General features: G+C 45.5%; 1 protein-coding gene across 2 annotated transcripts in view; it reads left to right on the top strand.

The window, feature by feature from the left end:
- Window positions 1–21397, top strand: part of LOC119180216 (globin) — a 145473-nt gene that overhangs the window by 90841 nt on the left and 33235 nt on the right. The window lies entirely within an intron of this gene.

The raw sequence follows: 21397 nt of genomic DNA, 5'->3' as shown, positions 1-21397 counted from the left end.
AGTACAAGGCACTCTGAATCATCAAACATTTTTTTTTTCTAATCACACAGAAGTGCTGGGACGCGCTTTATGCCTTCCCATGGTATAGTACCACGTACTCCAAGGCGTTAAACACTTTTTATAAACACACAGTGGTAGCCTCGCAGTCGGGATGGCTCGCTGCTCTCACATAGTTGAGTTTACATAATGGAACAATGAAAACAAGTGTTACAGTGATACATGTTGGAATGTGACCAATAATTCGGTGTAACTTCTTATTTCGGCAGTGTAGTGAGGCAGATTGTTCCAGTCTGTGGCCGCTGGAGGGGAAAAAACGAGGCTTGAAATGTTACTGTTCGTTTTCGTGGACGGGTTGTTTGCAGTTGATGGCTAGTGCGCTGTGACGTGCGTGACGATAATGACGTGATGGGAGGTGGTTGCTTCAGCGAGCTGTGAAAGAAATTGTGAAAGAGAAAGAGAGTGGCTACACGACTACAGAAAGCGAGGGATGACAAGTTTGAGCAACGCCGACTAAATTTCAAGGCCGAAAGGCTGCCGCAGTGACGTCAGAGGTTGGGGGCCCAGTTGCCCAACTGAGCATGCTCAGTAAGACTTTTTTTCCACATCTTTCATTCGGCCCAATCAAGCCGCAGCAGCTGCGAGAGCGGGAGCGTTGGTTCTCCTAAAACGTGAACGAAACACAGGCTTTCCGCCGCGTTCGCGGCGTAACTGGGCCTCCACCCTCTGACGTCACTGCGGCAGCCTTTTGGCCTTGAAACTTAGTCGGCGTTGGTTTGAGTCGGCCTTTACGAGGGAAATGCTGACGTTATATGAATATGAAGAATGGATTGATCTTGTGGCACGGTACTGAAGTGATTCGAGCGCACTGATATTGTATGCTTGATTAGGATTCCAGATTGCAGCAGCATATTCTAATTTTAATCGGAGCCCCACCGCGGTGTTCTAGTGGCAAAGGTACTCTGCTGCTGACCCGCAGGTCGCGGGATCGAATCCCGGCTGCGGCGGCTGCATTTCCAACGGAGGCGGAAATGTTGTAGGCCTGTGGGCTCAGATTTGGATGAACGTTAAAGAACCCCAGGTGGTGGGAACTTCCGGAGTCATCCACTACGGCGTCTCTCATAATCATATGGTGATTTTGGGACGTTAAATCCCACGAATCGTAATTTTCGTCGAACAAATTATGTGTATGCAAGTAATTTGACTTGTGGTGCATGACGAAGGTGGCGTTTTGTGAATCCTAAAGTCTTGCTTGCTGATGGAATGAAGTTCATCGCGTGCACAGTATATACTAGAAAGGTCATGGGATAAAGTTAATCTTGTGTACTTATAAGTGAGAACTGATTCATCCGGGGATGTTTTCGATTGAGTAGGTTGAAAGGAATGGATCACGCCTGCAAGAAATCGAAAGAAATTTGAATTTTTTAGGGTTAATGGACATTTGCCGTGAATGTACCAGTTATATACGTTGTCAAGGTTGTTCTGAAGTGATTTTTGATTTGGAATGTTAGTTACAGTACGATAAATGACACAGTCGTCGGCGAATATACGAATATGACATGATACATGCTATGGCAGATAGTTGATGTATATGAGGAAAAGAAGTGTTCCTAAGAATTAGCCTTGGAGGACGCTGGAGGTGACGGGAAGGGGCTTGGACGAGTGGTTATTTACAACAACAAACTAGGAACTGTTAGTTTAAAATTAATTTATCCATTGTATTACATAGGCGTCTAAGTTCACCAGGGATAATTTCATTAGTAGACAGTTATGAGGTACTCTATCAAAGACTTAAGAGTAGTCTAGAAAAGTAACACCTGTTTGGAGATTGTTATCAATATTAGTATGGGGTCATGAAGGAAGATGGCTAGTTGTGTCTCATAAGAAAGTTCATTGCGAGAACCATGTTGTGAAGTTTAATGGATCTAAAAGTGCCATGGCATGCGAGTACATGATATGTTCCATGAACTTACAAGGAGCGCTAGTTAATCAAATGGGGCGGTAGTTTAAAGAGGAGTCTTTGTCACCTCTTTCGAAGACTGGAACGACCTTTCCTACTTTCCAATCACGTGGTAAAGTACCCGTAGACAATGAATGTGAAAACACAAGGGTCAGACATGGTGCAGATATGTACGCGGTATTTTTTTTAGAATCTTCGAGTTAATTTCGCCTTCACATGATGAAGTACAGAGCTTGCTTTTTACAATTATGGTAGTATGCCATAAGTAGGAAATATTACTGGCGGCATGTGTGTTACTATGTTAGTAGGTAGCGGAATGACCGAAGTGGAAGTTTGTTTTGTGAACACCGAAAAAAATGGTTCATTATATATACAAGCCCATTCGTCATCGATGGCTGTTTCGCCTTATGCATTCGTTATGCTGATAGAGCGTGTTTCTTTGGAATTGAAGAGGCGCCAGATCTGCCGGGGATTACGAGAAAGCAGTTGGGGTAGGTCAATGCTACAAAAGTCTTTTTTCTTTTAGCATTGCGAACAGCACTTAAGTAAGCGTTCTCTGCAAAATAATTATTCGACTATGCCTCAGAGCTTCTAAAATGCGTGGTTAACCAGAATCAAGGTTTCTTTTTGTTCTTTAATCTTTTTATAGCTTTCGTGAACCATGGTTTGTTGTGAGTTGTGTGCATTGTTTGTTTTGACATATACTTGTTTACGAGTTCGTTCATCTTGTTTCGACATAGCCTCCTGTTCTCCTGAACTGTATGCATGGCAAATAATGATTCGAAGGTTGATAAGAAATCGCTGAATGCATTGTTCATGGCTTCGTCATTGTCCTTGTCATACAGGCGTACAGTTTTGTTTGACTGTAGTTTTCGTATCGGTTGGAAGGTGAAGGCGACATGTATTACTTTATGGTCACTTTCTTCGCGGAGGTAATTCAACGATGATGGACTACCAGGGTGGCTAGTTAGTATAAGGTAAAGTATACTAGCGGTGTCGCTTGTAACTCGCGTGTGCTCCATTACAAGTTCAGTTAGTGTGATGATGACACACAATAGCAAAATCTTCAGCGGCATCATTCCCCGTGACTAAAGCAAAATTGCTACTCCAGTTTATTGCGGGAAATTGAAATCCCCAAAAAGCATGATATCTGTTTTTGGGTTGTTGCTTTTTTTTGCCACGACCAGACGTGACGTTATTAAGTTCAAGTGCAAAATCAAGAATGTTATGTCACTGGTGGCCTGTAGCAAACGATCAAAAGGGCCCATACTAGACCTGGTCCATTACCAGAACCTGTAACCCACAAAAGCTTAGCTTAAGTGTTGTACGAATGCCCCGCCGCGGTGGTCTATGGTACTCGGTTGCTGATCTGCAGGTCGCGGGACCTAATCACGGCTCCAGGGGCTGCATTTTTCATGGACGTGAAAATGCTGTAGGTCCGTGTGCTTAGATTTGGGTGCGCGCACGTTAAAAAACCCCAGGTGGTCGAACTTTTTCGGAGTCCTCCACTACGGCTCTCTCATAATCATATGGTGATTTTCGGACGTTAAACTCCACATATCAATCAATCAATGAAGTGTTGCACGAATAACTCATGGGATCGTCGGCTGTGACCGCAAGCGTGGCGAATCGAATGCCCTGACGTAATATCGCTGTTCATAGAAACTGAAAAAGGAAAAAAAAGCACCGTTGACGTAGATGAGGGAGGAGGTGATGGAAGTCCGCGCCCGCTTTGCATACTTATTGATTTCGCCGCGGCAGCAGTCGCCGAGAAGCACCACCTGCTGCGTGCGACACTTTGCATACGCGGTTGAGCCAGTTCGGGCCCACAGCGCCAGGCTGTCCACGGTGTCACTTCGAATGACGCGCCCGACACTGGACACAAGGAGCGACATCGACCCCCGCTGTCGAGGGCAAGGCGGCCGCGCTCGCACTGTTGACGCGCTAATAACGCCACCGTTGCTACCAGTGTTCGTACTGTTGTGGTGAAAGAGTTGCACGAACGATTCCTCGAATGCACTTACCGATTCCACCCTCGCTTGCACGTCTCTGAGTGGTAGTCGTTGTAGCAGTGGTAGCAGTATAGATAGTAGTCGTAGTAGTAACAATACTAATTTCTGGGGTTTAACGCCTCAAAGCCACGGTGCGACTATGAGGTACGCCATATTGGAGGGCTCCAGAAGTTTAGACCATTATTATATATATATATATATATATATATATATATATATATATATATATATATATATATATATATATATATATATATATATATTCTCAGGGGTAACGTGCCCGAGACTAAAACACAACACCGGGTTGTGTGGCGAAGCACGGAAGGAACATCACCCCTGTCAGTATGATGATAATTAAATGTGACAGTTCGTCACCGTATGTAGCTGACCTGCGCAGAAAGGAACACACCAAATAGTGTATAATAAAAATAAAGGCTGGTTATATATGTTGTAGTTTGCGTTCGCTCGTATCGCACTCCGAGTGCAAACTGCTGTATCATCCGGGGGCTCACAAAAGTAGGAATGACAGGTCTATTGCCGGAGGTGCCTACCGAAGGAAAATGGAAGAGGTTGGGCTTGACAGTAACCGGCGGGGGCGACGCGGTATCGACGCATAATTACGAGTCATATACTCGAGCGCCGGTTGCCCTGCTGGTCGACAGCTTTGCTGGTCGATCACGTCAGCAGCAATGAGCACCAATCATTCTTTTTTTTTCTTTTTTGTGGAAGCTTTCGTTTCTCGGGAATGATATACTTGATTTCTTCGGTGGTTTAGTCGAAACTGTTTTTTGTCACTTATGCGGGTACGTGAAACTTCGTCTGTCTGGCTTGTAGATATTGGTATATGCAGACTCACGTACCTAATAACTCGCCATTGTGATTTTCAAACGGCTGTGGGGCATTGTGAAAATCGATTCTTCCGCAAATCATCGCGATACGAAAACGAGGATTTGCAGAAAAAAAAAAGGGACAACCTAACGTGTTCTCTTACGCACTCTTCTTAAGAGGACTTGAAGGCGGCAGTCGTCCTCACCTTTTCGCAGCGAAAGCTGTTATGAGATCGCAACAAGGGTGGTGTCCGTAACCATTATCGCATGAAATGTGCTAACTTGCCTTATAGGCAGGCTTGATGTCGGTGAAGGAATTGCGTTACTATGAGTAATGAAGCCTTTTAGAACGGCAGAGGAGCAAGCAGCCGTCACACAATGGGAATGGCGGAACGAGTGGGTCGTCCAACGCTCCAACCCATTACAAAAGCTAGTTCTCGATCACCTATTATGTCGATGTAGATGTAGATCCAAAACTTGTCGCTCACACCCTCCCTGGGGGATCGGCCAAGAATTGGGTAGGTTACCAAAAAAAAAAGAAAAACGAATCTATATATTTAAATACTGGCGAAGAGAAATTTAACTGAAATATTGATTTTTTTTGTAAATTATTTTTGAGAAAAATTTAGGTGAATTAGTTCCGACTGACTGAGCAATAAATTAATATCAAAGAAAATTTTTATATCCTACATGGGTTAACTGAGAAGCTTTAGGTATTGAGGTTATTAAGTAAATCTCTCAGACTGTACAATGAAATCTTGCACGGCCGCGCACACTTTCCCGTAGCTGTGCCCTAAAGTAAGTGCACCTAGGGATAGTAAATTTGACGTTGTCAAAGCTAAGCCAAGAATTTGTAACGGTATTTCCGGTGATACCTTTCTCAATGTTGAAAACTTTCTACAACAGATCAAAGAGTGCTCTACAGTTTTCTCTTCTCCACAAAAAGAACAAAGTGGGGAGGGAGTCAAGCATGCTCTAAACAAATAAAAATTTAACGGAGGAATACGACAGCGTAATTGAGTGATTAAAACTTCCACGCATCGGTTACATGAAGTTTTCCAGGGTGTCATTAGATGGTTGAAATGCAGAGAATTTTTCAAAAATGGTGTAGAGAATTCTCGCATCATCATTTGCCTCCGAATTCGAGACGCTACTATAAAGGTTGTTGTAGAGTTAATATTATTATTAACTGTAGCGCATACCCAATTCTGGCATAATTCGTCGTCATTAAACACTGCATAAAAAATGGACATGAAATCTCTTGCAGGTGTGTAGAGGATACCACGATTCTCCGAGGAATGAGGAAGGGTAGCTTAGTGAATGTTAGCATACTACGCGAAATTTATGATTATGTATGGCGTATTGGGTACCCAGAAAGTGTGCTTGTAGCAGTCAACCAAAGATTGTTAAGAAAAGGCTCTGAAAGGCCTTTTCTTAGCACTTTTCCGGCTTTCGCTGTGACTGTGCGGCGCGTTCGACGCAGACCTGGTTGGTTTTCTTATTTCGGCACCTGACGGGGTTTAGCGTTGCCTCCGAGATCAGGGGTATTGCGCGCTTTTTTTCACCTCACAAGGTTTTCGCAAAGCCTCCGTGATCAGCCCGCCACTGATGGATAGAGGATGGCGAGTGATGTGTCACATCACGCGACATCACTGGGACGTCGTGAGGACGTCACGCGTGACAAATTCTGGCGATGGGTGTCGTCATGTAGTGGTGGCGTCACGTGATGATTATTATTTTTTGTCACCCGTGTTGGATCCAGTGCTGCTGGTGGTAAATGTCAGCCTTTAATGAGGCATATAAAACTTTTGCCTTTGTAGTGGTACACGCGTTAAAATGCGCACGCGCTGAAAGTAGACCATCTCCTTGCTAACACTATGACACACATGTAACGCGACGAAGAAGTCCTGAAGCCAATTGGGTGCCGCGAAGATTAGACAAACCCATAGATCTTGTCTATCGTCCCCACGTTAACGCCCCGCTTCTGTATATACATCGATCTCGTAGTTCTCATCCTTAAAGCCAGCTCCTTTCCCCAGGACCACGTCGACTGTGTTGGGACGAAATTAGGAAGGGAGAGGGCGACAAACCCTGGCGGAATATGCATCGCCGAGTTTTCGTCGAGGGAAAAGCTGGATTACGAAAGAGCTTAATTCGTCGTCGCGGTAGCTGCTGCGCAGAGAGGGGCGGAGGATTAATTACGAGCTCCGCGCCCCGTGCCAGCACACTTTGCGCCGTCGGACCGTCTTACGCACTCTGCGTCGCGCGCTTCCATTATAACCCGCGGCTCGCATCGGTGCTTCCGTTTCTTTTTTTGCGCAGCTGCGCTATAGAGTTCCTTGCTTTGCCTGCAGTTTTCGAGACTATCTAACGAAACGGCCGGAAAACGTGCTATTTAGAGCCTCCGTTTTATACATAGTGGATACTGCAAAAAGTTGGGTAAGGAAAATGTCTCGCTCCGCGCGGCTCGTATATATAGCGGCGCTTCGTCGTCGGCGCAAGTGTTCGTGCGAACTCACGGGCGTCAAGCGACGCAACGCTTAACATGAAATGTAATCAGTCAACCCCAAGAGATATAGGACAACATACTCACAGCCATGTTACTCCGTTGTTTATCTCTAAGGAATTATGGTAGGCATCAATACGGTGTAGCGAGCATGGAGAAAAAAGCTTTTTGTTTTTCTCATACGGCTGATGCGCAATAAAGGTAGACGAAGTAGACCACGAGAGCAAGCGCTTGTCCTCGTTGTCCCTTTCGTCCATTGTCTTCGTTTATTGCGCTTCTGCTGTGAAAGACATTCGATATCAACTATAGACTGGTCCAACACCTTGATGAAGAAAGAGCGGCTCCTTCAAGTGTTAAACATTCTCACGGGCTCTTATGCGTAGGGAGGCTCGCCCGATTTCTGTGGTGCTTAGCAGCCCGAGGCTTTTTTTAGTTATCTTTAATATTGTGATAGCAATTCCATGGACACTCTCAGCTGGATTTTCTCACCGGTGTCACTGTCATTCACCGCATATATATATATATATATATATATATATATATATATATATATATATATATATATATATATATATATATATATATATATATATATATATATATATGTGTGTGTGTGTGTGTGTGTGTGTCGCTATGATGACTGGGAGACGTGACCTGGCTCATAGACCATGTTTATTCTATTCGGCACTTCTTCCTTCTCGGCTTCTACCAATCATCGCTTCATACGTCACACGATTCCCACTCCCCCCGAAAGAAGGCATGGATTACGAACAAGAAAAAGTAAACAAGGAGAGGTTGAGAAGTCACAATTGTCAAAATGCACAATTGGTTTCATGACCCCGTGGTGTTCCGTAAACTCGAAAAACTTCAGAAAAGAGTGCAGCAGTCCGGTAAATGGTGGAGTTCTGGTGGGCGAGGCTGGCTGTAACGTTCTGGAGAAGGTAATCGCATCTTGCAAAACTGCACTGACCATGACACGACTTCAGGAGCTGCGAGGAACAAACAAGGTTGGAAGTACTTGTAGCATTTGAAGGTCGAATGCCGCAGGCGCCGAATTATCCGTCGTACGCGCTGTATTTTGTGTCGTGGCTGAGACAGAATCGGTGCTTGCAGCCTTAGTGTAAGAGAACTGAAGTTCAACGAAATATGTCCATGTTCGTGCGTTGTACAAATGATAACGTTCAGTCTTTTTCGTAGTTTTCTGTGGCATTGGCTCCATTGATCGCATCGTGGACGATGTTTGGATATCTGGTGTAGAAGACTTCCTTGACGTTTCCTTCTGCGGAGATAGCTCGAATGTTGACTTTGTCCTTCCTTTGTTGGTGTCGTTTCTGACGACCTTCCTCAAGTCGTAACTGTGCTTGTGATGTCATTTTAGTTCGCCATCGTCCTGCTAGTTCACGTAACTGCTGCAGTTGTGGAATCTGACGAGGTAGTTTTCCTTTAGTAACATGAGCCTTCTTGTTTTTCCAACTTGATGTGACCAGTAAATAGTGGGTACTCATTGAGTCCTCATGATTCTTGTCAGGCAAAGAAGATTTCGGGGTAGACCCAACAGAAAGATTTTCGGAGGATTTCGCAACGCCGTTGTTAACGGACGCTTTTGGTTCACGGCAATGCCTGAAAGGTGATGCCTCTGAGCCTCCTGTGTTGTTTGCACTCTCAGCTGGCTGGACGCTGGAAAGCGACACTGTGACAGGCGTTATTTGGTCAGTTATTACTTGTAAATGTCGGTCAGTCTGCGCAGCTAAGGAGTTGAGCTCGTCTATTGCGTGAATATGTATTCAGTCTGGGCTCGGTCGAGTACCTGCCGAATTCCTTTGCTCTATTCCGACTGTATAGTGAGCGTGTTGGGCATGAGGTGGGCGAAGTCAGCAACCAAGGGGTCAAGTGACGGAAGACCAGATGGAAGGTTGGGAAAACGTCCACGTGGTCTTTGTGAGCATGTGGCTAACTTCACCTGACGGCAATTGTAAATTCATGCTCTGCGCTTGAATGCGTGAAGGCTGTTTATGACTGCGATGACTGAGTTCGAACGTACTGATAGTGTGTGTTCTAATTGAACCTTCATTATTGTCTTGAAACCAGACGATAATTTCTTCTTTTATCTTTTCCCAAGACTCGTCGTTGTAGAATATGTGGGTGAGTTAAAATTTAAATGCCTCACCGGTGACGTAGTCGCTGAAGTTCGTAACCATCTCCCGTTCCGACCAAGATGCTTCGGTAGCGTGGAACTCGAGCACGTCGAAGCAGTCTTGTACGGGTCCATCGTCCGCTGCTCCGGTGTACTTGGGGATTGGAAGGTCAGTAGATGCCTCTGACGTGATGCTGGTCGATGCGTAATGCTAGGCGCTTGTACGGTAGTCCATGTATGCTCATGACTGCATAGATGATGAACGACTGATAAAGGGACTGGCAAGTCTTCATCCCGCCGACTCGTGTGACGCTATGATGACTGGGAGACGTGGTCTGGCTCATACACCATGTTTATTCCATTCTGCACTTCTTCCTCTTCTCGCCTTCTACCAATCATCGCTTCATACGTCACACACGCACAAACACACACACACACACACACACACACACACACATATATATATATATATATATATATATATATATATATATATATATACGCCGTAAAGAAAAATAATTTAGCAAAAGACTCCGACGCGCGGTATCGAACGTCCGACCTCTTCTTGCTGGCGAGTGCGAGGCGTTATTCACTGAGCCACAAAGGAGCACCTCCTTCAACATCGAAACGGCAAGCTATTTATATCTACCACTTACTGCTGGCGATGGTCATCTCGGGGGAACTATCGTGTTTTCAGAATTGCCAGCGAGACGGCGCAATGAGCACGCGTCGGCATATTGTCACGACGCGCAAGCGCGCGCGTCCCACGCGCACTTTGCCTCGCTGAGAGAGGGGAGGAGGGAGGAGTTAGACGCTCACGCGTGCGTGCGCTTATCTCGCCATGGCAAGAATCGTGCTTCTTAGGTTTTCACCAGAACGATTCTGTTGTATAGTTACCGGGCGCACTAAGGTCACTGCACTTGTTGCACAGTTTCCGTTCGCGAAAAGGTCACGCTTTTCAGACACAGCGAAGTAACAACTGAGACGCTTATTCGCGTTCACCTCTACCTGCGAGTACGTTTCGTGCGTCATTTGTGAGCGAGAAACGCAAGACGTGTTTCGATTTGCTTTCCCTTATTCGCGTAACCTTCCAATTCGTTGCTGTCGCGTTCATTGCTTCGCCTTTGCGGCAAAGCTGTGACTTTTTAATTTATTTCGGGGGCGAAGCTCCCTATGCCGTGGGTCGTGCGTCCGCGATGTATGTAGTTGTCGTCGTAGTTGTAGGAAGCCAACTGCACGGCCGGACTAGAGGAGCGGCACGCACGCATCCTGTTCAATTATAAGGAAGAAGCCCGCGCACGTTAACCATAACTAGGAAGATAGTTGTTTCTGATTAAATGACTTACAGAGACGAGTGTTGCTGGCTTAATCTCCAATACTACAATAAAATTTGCCTTGCATTTGATGCTTGCTAGAAAAATGTATCAGAAAGACGCACTTTGAGCACATTCTGACCCGAAATGGTTGCCCCTTTAAACTCGCTGGGCGTAACCTCCTTGGTTTTAGCAAGGTTTATCGAGGGATTGGCCGCAGTGTCATGAGTATATAAACTTGTATATAGCCATGAAATAGAGGCGGTGAAAGGTGGGAAGCAGACACGAAGCGCAAGCCGTAAGACAGTGTGCGAGTGCCACCTCCAGTTTAGTACTTGGAATGTCCACCGGATGGCGGTACTTCTATATGCTGAATATATGATGAAAAGATGCGAGACGGTGTTACTTGGGGTGTTCGCTCTAAGATAAACGGACGGATGGATGGACGGACAGACAGAGACAGATGCACGAACGGACGCACGGATGGATGGGTGGACGGATGCATGCATGGAAGGACAGACGCGTGTAAGGGCGCATGGATTAACGCAGGGACGGGCGCACGGATGAACACATGGACGCACGTACAGATGGAAGCAAGAACGAAGGGAAGGATGAACGCTTCGCCCCACTCATCATCATGCACTCCGTGGATATGCTGTGATTTTTTTTTCGTGTTTGACAGAACAAGGCCGCGTTAAACAGCTCTCATTTTAAAAATTGCAATTTACTACATCGCATTACAGTGAAAGGAATAACGCTGCGAGCGCGAAACAGAACGATTTTCGGGTAGGTGGCTCGCTATAACCTCCGCAGTGTTGGCTGCTATGTTCTCGACAAAAAAGTAATAATACCGAAATTACTGTGCATGGAAGTTCTTCCTTACACTCCAGACGTCCATGAATTGCTGACGTAAGATGTCTTGATGAAGGAAGTAAGGACCTTGGATGGACGTCGATGGTCAGGACGTAATTTTGTCCGGACGTGCCGCAGGCGAGCGCGGGTGATTCGGAAGCCGGGGGCGCTCTCGAATTGTGTAATAACCGCGTTCAAGCTGCCGCGCTTTCCCGGCCGCCACTTGCACGCGTGGCAAATCGAGGTTTATTACTTTGCTGCCTCTGCGGAGAAACCGCACAGTGGCGTCCAAGTAGGGCTAGTGTTATACAGTCGTATATATAGGCACATACGAAATCTTGCTCCATCTATATATCTGGGAGTGCGTATATCTCTGCAGGGTCACTGGCCGGCAGTTGGTGCGGGCCTTTCTTCGACGGCGAATTTTGCTTTTGCTCTTCTTACAGTTATTGGGTGAATGTTCTGGTTGGTCCTGTCTCGATTATATCACACAGTCAGGCTCTGGCGCGTTGTGTCTGTAAGGCGCGCCGACACCGCTAGATGGTGTAGCGTGGGCGGAGGAAATGTATCATCATCATTATCAAAGCGCGAGTGACTAAATCCAGAAGGTCATCTCCGGTCGTCTCTGCGAACAGCAATAGAACGCGGAGGGGCCCAGACGCACCGAATAAATTGCGTCAAAAATGCATTTTTATAACTTAGCGGACGTAAATGAGTGAATAAATATTATACAATAAGCGATCAGTGGAAGCACGTGCACGCTGTCTTTGTTAAGCGCGCGAAAACCGAAAGATTCCATTCGGTGTTCTGGTAACGGACATGCTATAGAAACTCCATTACTGCTGATTGCGATAGCGAGCTCACTGGTATACCAACAGAAGCGTGCCCACAGTTCTACGCCCGAAATACGAATATTGTGTCGAGTTTACGCTGCATGGCGCCGTAGCAACGCCGCAAATTATAGTTTGCGTGCTCTTTTTGTAGCATAACATCTCTGAACAGCGATTCAGAGAGACTTGTATATTTTTTTTTGTTCTCAATTTTATAGCGACAGATTGAAGACGACAAGAAAAAAGGAACACAAATGAAGTAAGACGAATGCGTATTTTTATATGCTATTGATGACACATTGATATATTGTTTTTTAAATTTTATTGTTACTCTCTGGACATACATTTTACTTGCATGTGCAGTCGTCAGTAAGCTTAAAACGAACGCTCTGCAGCGTGACCTCAAACAGTTTGATCGATGCCTAGCGCCACGTAGCTTTGGGTTCTGTTACCGAGATGTTACCCGTGCACGCCCATATCGAAGCAAACCGAGGCATTTATTTCGACAACAGAGCCCAGAACATCGCGGCTCGTATCAGTCAAGGTAGTCCAGGTCATGCGTCGAATCGTTCGTGTTAAGCTTGCTGACGACTGTACATCCACTCCAGCCATGTCCCTTTAATGGGTATGTGTATAACTATAAAATAGAATACTTCTTAACCTTGTGCTTTATTAGGGACGTACGTGAGGCAGTGATCCCCGAGACACCCGGAAAAGCTTCTGGATAAGAATATCAAACATAACAAGAAAATATAGTCATGCAGCATTGGGCATAACACACTCTGACATCAATCATGGCTCTAATTGGGCTTTATCGACCCCCTCTAGTCTTTCTCACTTCATCTGCTGAAGTGTAGATACTTCTGCGCACACTATACACATATATGTAGTTTATTTTAAGCGCCAAGGCTATAGGATAAGCACGCCCGTGACTGTCACATTTGATGCAACATTCATTTGTGTCAACACCTAAATATAACACTAAAATAACCAATTATGCCACTTTTTTCAAAAGAAAATAAATAATTGGTTTTAGCGTCCGTAAACCACGATATGATAATGGGGAATGCCGAAGTAGAGTCCTCCGGAAATTTCGATCATCTGATGTTTTTTTCACGTGCACTGACATGGCAACGTACACCATTTCGCCTCTATCGAAGTTCCAAAAAAATAAGAGTTTACCAGCTTCTTCATACGTACGCCAGCCACCTTGACTTGCAATGCCCTAACGGTTTTTTTTTCAGCTGTTTTTTGTTTGTTTCAGTAGCTCGGCGTTTTTCTTTCTTTTTCGGCGATGGGAGCAGTTTCGCGCGAGCGAGCGTCATACTGCACTTTCGTGGCCTTTATCTGACAGGAACTCCCCGGAGTCTCGCACTACTCTCTTCGGTTTTAACCGAAAGAGAGAAAAAAGAAAAAAAAAAACACCATCAAAGTGCGCGTGCATCTGACGACCGCAGAGAGAAAGACGCTGGCGTGTGTAAGTATAAAACATCGCCGGATTTCCATGCCAGATGCAGAAACCAGACAGGAACTGTTCGCAAACTTGCATACGAAAGCAGCTTCGAAAGTAAACACGGGCGGCTCACTTTTCACGCGGTCTCGTCGCGGGGCCGTCACTTTGCATCGCTTTGTGCGCCAGCGCTGTCGACGCGAATTCGAGGCGAGCGAAGCAACCTTGGCGGCGCCTGACGTCAACTAGAGTTACTCTATATGCTGCCTAAAGGTGGCGTATACAGTAACTCTAGCGTCAAGGTGACGCGAGCGCCGCGTTTGAGCCGCCGAGGAGTTGATTGTGCGGTGCTGGAGACCGCGTGGAGGGGCCGTACCGTCATAGTGGGTGAACAACGCCGTGCACGGTATGCGTGCGTTAATCGGGGAGTGCTAAGCTTTCGCATATCGGTGTTTACGTTCAACATGTGTCAGCGTGCTTGCCCGTTTCGATGTTACTTTACCGGCTCGCTCGAAGCCGGACTCTAGTTCCATAAATATTCCAGGAGCCGTGCCCGCGGTGCCGCGGGGTGGGGAGGCTTCACAGTGAGGGTACCTTCCTGAATTTGTTTCAAGCTTCCCCCAGCCCCGCCACAATGCTCAACCATATACCTGTAGTTCATTCAGAGCCACTCCTTCCTGCTGGTGTGACCCCCAGAACAGTGTTGTTTCCTTGTTGCTTGCAAATCGACACTTCACTGTCTTCCTAACGGTTCAACAGGACAGAAAACACGGTCTTTTTGTGATTTCGACATATCTTTGCAGGAGAACAGGGAGCGATAATTGAACAACAAAAAAAAAGGGGGGGGGGAGGTCTCGCTGTCGGAACGTAATTTTTAGGATCACCCAATAATAGAACGTAAATCATACATGTGTGCGTTCTGCACGTAGAAAGAATACGTGGTTATGTATTTTTCTTTCAGAAAAAAAATTAGATGTTTAACTTTTGTAAACCCAGTTATAACGAGCTTTGCCAAGACCGAAAAGACGTGCCTTGCGTTGCGCGCCGAAGGTTGAAGGTCAATGAGACGCGATGAATAACTTTGAGGAACATGTAAAAGGGTTGAGGGCTGTGGCCAAGAATTTTTTGCGTGGCAGTTCCATTTGTTGAAAACCTTAAATGAAAAACACCTATTTCTTGCATTTCTTGTTTTTTGAACGGGGGGGGGGGGGGGGAATAGTTCTCCTCCACTTTTGCTACGGGCCTGGGTAAAGCTTTCACTCTAACAAAAATTATTCCCACGAGAACACCGTGGACATTGAGGTAAAGGGCCTGTTTGGTGTAATGGGAGATTGTTTAAATTATGGGTCTCAACTTACTTCAGCCAGCCGGCCGCAGTCATGCGATTTAGCCCGACAAGAGCAGGGGTAGCACTGGAGAAAATAGTAGGGAAGGGGGGTCACAATTTGTCAGAAAGCGTTGCCATTTCAAAGAGAACTTTCCGAATATCTCTTATAGGAGTCATTCCTGAAGGAGGTTTGGTTTGGTTCCAGGATTCCAGCAAAATACCGATATCGATCTCCAAAACGACTGACATCTGCACGCTCATTATGAAATGTAGTTTTAGGGGTGAAGCTCCTTAAAGCAACACCCGTTCGTCCCTCGTAGAAGTGCGTAACGAGACTTACGCTTTGACCTGCAAGGTGGTGCCGGTGGGAGATTTCTCCCGTGCGTTGTTGAACAATAAAAAATTCGCAGCGTGCGCAATAACTAAAAGCCTAATTCTCCTGTCTGTCATTCCCCATTAGCAGCCATTGGCATGTACATTGAGCGCTATCTGACAAGGAAAGGTTGCAACGTTATACTCGCTGGGCGTAACCTCCTTGGTTTTAAAAAGGTTTAGCGAGCGTTGGGTCGCAGTGCCATGAATACAGTGGACTAGTATATACCATGAACTCGAGATGGTTAAAGGTGGGAAGTAGACACGAAGCGCAAGCCGTAAGAAAGTGTGTGTGTGTCACTTCTCGTTTAGTCTTTGGAATTCCCGCTGGATGGCGGTGCTTCTATATGCGGAATATAGGATGAGAGGATGCGAGATCTTGGTACTTGGAGTGTTGACTAGATGGACGAACGGACACACAGACAGATGCATGGATGGACACACGGATGGCTGCATGGACGGGTGGACGCATGGACGGACACAGGGACGGACGCACGGATGGACGTGCGGACGCACGAACAGACGCACGCATGGACGGTCACACAGACGGACGCAAGGACGGACGGAAGCAAGAACGAATGGACGGACGGATGCTTGCCCCACCCTCCATCATTGACCCCGTGGATATGCTGTCATTTTTTTGTTTCACGGTTATGTTTCACTACTAGGTGACCACATCAGGCGTGCCTCGCGAAAACTCTGTTTTAGCTCACGCAAACGTACCTGTTGAGGAAATAAAACGTGTGGGGCGAAGACGGTCATGTGAGGGACGACTGTTTGATAACCCTGGTTTAGATCGATATGTAGGTCACTGTGGAATAAAAATTGGGAATGAACATACAATAGCTTGAGAACCATATACCATGCTAAGAAGTTTATTCCACCGTAGTACCAACGCAAACAAGAGTGTTTAGAATGAATCGTGCACGATTTAGGGTATTGTACGCACTCGACCATGGCAGAGTTATAAGCTCTCCCGTTCTATGTACTCAGCTATTGGCCGCGAGGGCCTCCACTAAAGAGGGCAGCGCTGCGATCGTTTTGACGTCACCGATAGGATGCGTGCGCTCGCCTTGCTGAGCTCGCCTTGCTGCGTAGTTCTTGCTGCGTAGTTCTTCTTTGCTTTCGCGACACCATTTGCGTCGTTCCCCATGGCTGCACCGGTTCTTAGTCGCCATTTTACGATGCAGATAGGACACGAGAGTACCACCGGGGGCACCGATCTCTTGTTTGCTTGCCCGTACTATAAGGTCTTATCGCTTCTTTAAGCAAAGAGCTTCTAAACAAAGGAAAGCACGCACCGAGTCCACAGCAAAAGCGCAGGAAATGCGGTGTTCCAGCAGACAGCACAACACGACATCCTACGAGTGACGTCACCACGTAAGTGGCGCCACGGTATGTCCTCGAGGCCGTGTCTTTAGAAAAAAATAGAGTGCTTGGTACTCTACTGTGAGAGAGCATGAAGCCGTCCCGTGGGCCTCGCACTTGATGAGTCCGTGGCGACAAAAAAATTACGATGTCATACAGCAGTGGCAAAGAAAGCTCGCACTTGTTTAGAGAAATTTATTCTCACGGACAGTGAACATCAATTACAATCCAACAGAACATCGCGACTGAACACAACATCCACAGACACACCAAAAGTTGTTACAAAACGATATGTTTACATATGTACACGGAACACAACATACACAAATGCACAAGAATTGTTACAAAAAATATGTCTACATATGCATGGTTAATGAAGAACACACAAATGAAATGTAAAGATCTATATATGTCAGATATTTACATACTTTTTACAAGGTATTTGTGTGAGTACTAAACAAGGATTAACCTACCAATACCAGGCAGGTCTGAAAACAAGCCTTACACGTCTCTCGCTGACGAACACAAAAGGGCAGGAACAGTGTCCAGAAGAATTCCTCCTCACTTAGAAAAAAGAGTTCCTCCGACAAAACAGATAGTCTTTATTATTATTATTTATTAATACTGTAACCCCCACTTGATGGTCATTACAGGGAGGAATATAAACACAAAACAAAAACAATACACAATGACAAAACAGACATTACGTTTCATGTTGCCGGTAGTACAATTCTAGCGAACACTCAAACGCTTTGACATTTGCGCTAGTAACAGCATACTCTGGAAGTCTATTCCACACTTCTATACTATACGGAAAAAAAGAATTTTTAAAGCCATGCAGGCGCGCCCAAAAAGGCCTTATTTGGTGACTATGGTTCAACCTAGCTACTCGTTTGGGTGCAGGTTGTATGTATGTGTCTTTATTTATTTTCATTTCGCCTCTTATAATTTCAAACAGGAGTTTTAACCTTTGCTTTTCGCGGCGCACTTGCAAGGTTTCTAGCGCACATGATTTTAACAAATTTGTGACGGATTCTGTCCTCCGGTACCGCGAGCAAATGAAGCGCACTGCTAGCCTTTGAATTTTTTCTATTTTATCTCTCAGTGACTGCTGATGAGGACTCCATACAGAAGACGCATACTCCAAAATAGGGCGAACAAATGTCTTATATGAAAGTAATTTGACATCTCTAGGGGCATGTTCGAGTTTTTTCCTCAAGTAAAACAACTTCCTGTAGGCCTTTGAACACACCTCCTCAACATAAGCGTGCCACCCCAAATCGCTGGTAATAGTCACCCCCAGGTATTTAAAGCTGTGTGTTCTGGTCAGAAGGCTATTTCCGATTTTATAATCATATGCGAGTACGGATTTTTTCATGGTTATATGGGTGAACGTAGTATTTGAAAAGTTAATTTCCATCCCCCACTGCGTGCACCAATTATGCAAGGCTTGCAGACAACGATTAATTTTGATTTGGTCGTTTGCGTTAGTTACAGGAGCGTAAATTGAACAATCGTCTGCAAAAAGTTTGATTTTAACCGGGCTTTCGACAACTGCGGAAATATCATTTATAAAAATTAAAAACAACAAGGGACCCAACACAGACCCCTGTGGGACACCAGACAGTACTTTCAATGAACTAGATGTGCAATCATCTACACGTACTTTTTGTTGACGGTTCTCCAAATACGCGGCTATCCAATTTAGTATATCTGAGCTAAGTCCTAATTGCTGAAGCTTAAAAATTAATTTGCTATGAAGAACTTTATCAAATGCTTTGGCGAAATCTACACAAATGACGTCTATTTGTTGTTGACCTTGGAGAGATAAATAAAAATCATGAACTGTTTCTACCAGTTGAGTAACAGTTGACAACGCCTTCCTGAATCCGTATTGATGGGGATAAAAAAACTCTTTTGACTCAAAAAAAAAAATAATAATGTGCCTTGCTATGAAATGTTCTATGATTTTGCATCACACAGAGGTCAGTGAAACGGGGCGATAATTGTTCACATGAAGCCGATTGCCAGCTTCGTATATAGGCTTTACAATTGCAGTGCGCCAGTCTTGCGGTAATGAGGACGTTTCAAGAGATTTTCTGAAAATGATTGTTAAATAAAAGGACGACCATTCGGCATACCGTCGTAAGAATTCACTGGGAATTTTGTCTGGTCCGGTTGCCTTTTTAGTGTGAAGCCCTAGCAAGTGACTGAACACCTCTTCTTGCATGATAGCTAAGGGCTCCATTGCGCAGGCGCGCGGGCAGGCCTGGTCAGCATTCACCTGATTGGTTTCATCTCTAGTGAAGACCGACTGAAAAAACTGGTTGAAAGAATTTGCTATCTGCAGTTTTTGCCTCTCTGTCTCGGGTCCAATTTTTATCTGTTCAATTTCTTCTTTTTTCTTCCTCAAGTGAAGCCAAAATTTTTTAGGGGAAGACTTAATGAAGTCAGCAAGGGTTTCGGTATAAAACTTTCGTTTGGATTCTTTTGATGCTGTCTTTAACTGTCCAAGCGATGGTACGATTGCTACCGAGTTGGTTTTGTTTTTCCGCATGCGTTTTATTTTTCGTTTGACATGGACGATTTCCCGGGTTATCCACGGACTGCGCTGTTTCGTTTTCTTTTTACGAGTTGGAACAAATTTATCCGTACAATGCTTTATAATGATTTTGAAACGTTGCCATAACTCTTCTACAGATTCTGAGACAGAAGCAAGTTCAAACTCCTGAAGGGACAATTCTAGATAATCAAGTATAGACGTGTCATCGGCCCGTGCAAAATTTTTAATCTGAACCGGGATAAAGTTGTACAGTTGCTCCAAAATTGGGAAGAGAGCACAGCGGCGACGACCTGCTGCAACAGCTTCACAACGGTTACGCCAAAGACAGTAGGCACCAGCAACAATAAGAAGGCAGGCAAAGCGGCCTCGAGAACAACGTCCAGAAGAAACAAAGCGGTTTACTCCGAGGCCACGGAATCCTACATGCACAGCCCTCCAGAAGACACGAGCGACGACGCATTGCCTTAAAACATGCTGATTTGTTTCCCGTAGGGAGCAGTTAGGACATGTTGCTGACTGGACCATTCTCCACCTTTCTAGGTGGTCAAGGGTAGGAAGAACGCCCCACCCAAGCCACCACATGAAGTCCCGGAGGTGGCCAGGTAGAAATGATGCCGTCAGCGTGCTCCAAGACACACGACTAGAGCGGATGCGGCGTGCCGGAGGAACTAACGGGAGCTACAAAGCGGCTGTTGTGTCAACGATAGGATCCTCCAACACATCTAAATCAGGGCAAGTCGACTGGATATGACGAAAAAACGCGACAGCTGGTGCATAAAACGAAGGAAGATTGTGGGCCCTGATTAAGGCGCACATTAGGCATTAAATACCGAAGGTGATTGTTTAGAAAATAATGTGCCAGAGTTCGGGCGGGGGATTCCTCTCCTTGTACGAGGCGCAACAGGAAGCGCAGGGCCAATAGCCGGCAGCGTATTGATACCGAAGGGAAAGCAAAACCTCCCTGGGAACTAAGCTGTCCTAACGCCGCACGAGATACCAACTCAGTGCCACCAGACCAAAAGAAGGAACCCAAGGCAGACTGCAATGACCTTACGATGCGTAAAGGCGGCTGTTTCACGTGAGAAAGGTACCAAATACGACCGCAGAACACAGTCTGCGCAAGGTACCTCCGCTCAAGAAGAGGGAAGTCGAATTCCCGGGCGTTCTCAATTTTTTTGTTTTACTTCATCCAGGGCGTTTGACCAAACGGAGTTACAAACGCCGTAGTGGTTGTAAAGGGTTCCTAAAATGCGAAGAGACGCAGCCGGCTGAAGGAGAAATGTGGAGCTAAGTCTAGAGTTAGGATAGCCGATGAACAAATACCGGAATTTAGAGAGGTTTAGCGTGGCACCTGAAATGCCACCATACTGAAAGAATAAACGCAGGCCATGTGAAAGACTATCTTCATCTGAAGGATACAAAGTCATGTCGTCAGCAAAAGCTGTGACTTTCACGGCAAGCTGCCGGGAAGCACAGGACCCCGGACATGCGAATCCGCTTCTAGAGCACACAAAAATGGCTCAAGGCTGAGGACAAATAGAACTGGAGAGAAGGAGCATCCCTGACGGACCCCACGTGTAATAGGGTGATTCCACGAGAGATCGACACGGGTCCAAAAGTTGATATTTTAGATTTCATTGAGTATTTTACATTTTGTGCACCTCTCACCAGGTAGCCCGAAAGTCAACTTCGTTTTATGATTAACGGCATAACTTACGAGAAAAAAAATATCAAACTTCACCAACACGGAGGCACCAATTTCGTCACCTGTCATTTTCGAAAATTGCAGATGCTATAAAAAGACAAATATTTTTGTTTCAAGGAAGATATTTTTTACCTGAAATGCATGTCTAATGAAGAATGAATTCATTCGGTTTCAAGTTTGT

This window comes from Rhipicephalus microplus, chromosome 7 (genome assembly GCF_043290135.1).
Source record: "Rhipicephalus microplus isolate Deutch F79 chromosome 7, USDA_Rmic, whole genome shotgun sequence".
In the NCBI taxonomy this organism is placed as follows: Eukaryota; Metazoa; Arthropoda; class Arachnida; order Ixodida; family Ixodidae; genus Rhipicephalus; species Rhipicephalus microplus.
The sequence above is the reverse complement of the archived record's forward strand: the minus strand, read 5'-3'. Positions and strand labels throughout refer to the sequence as shown.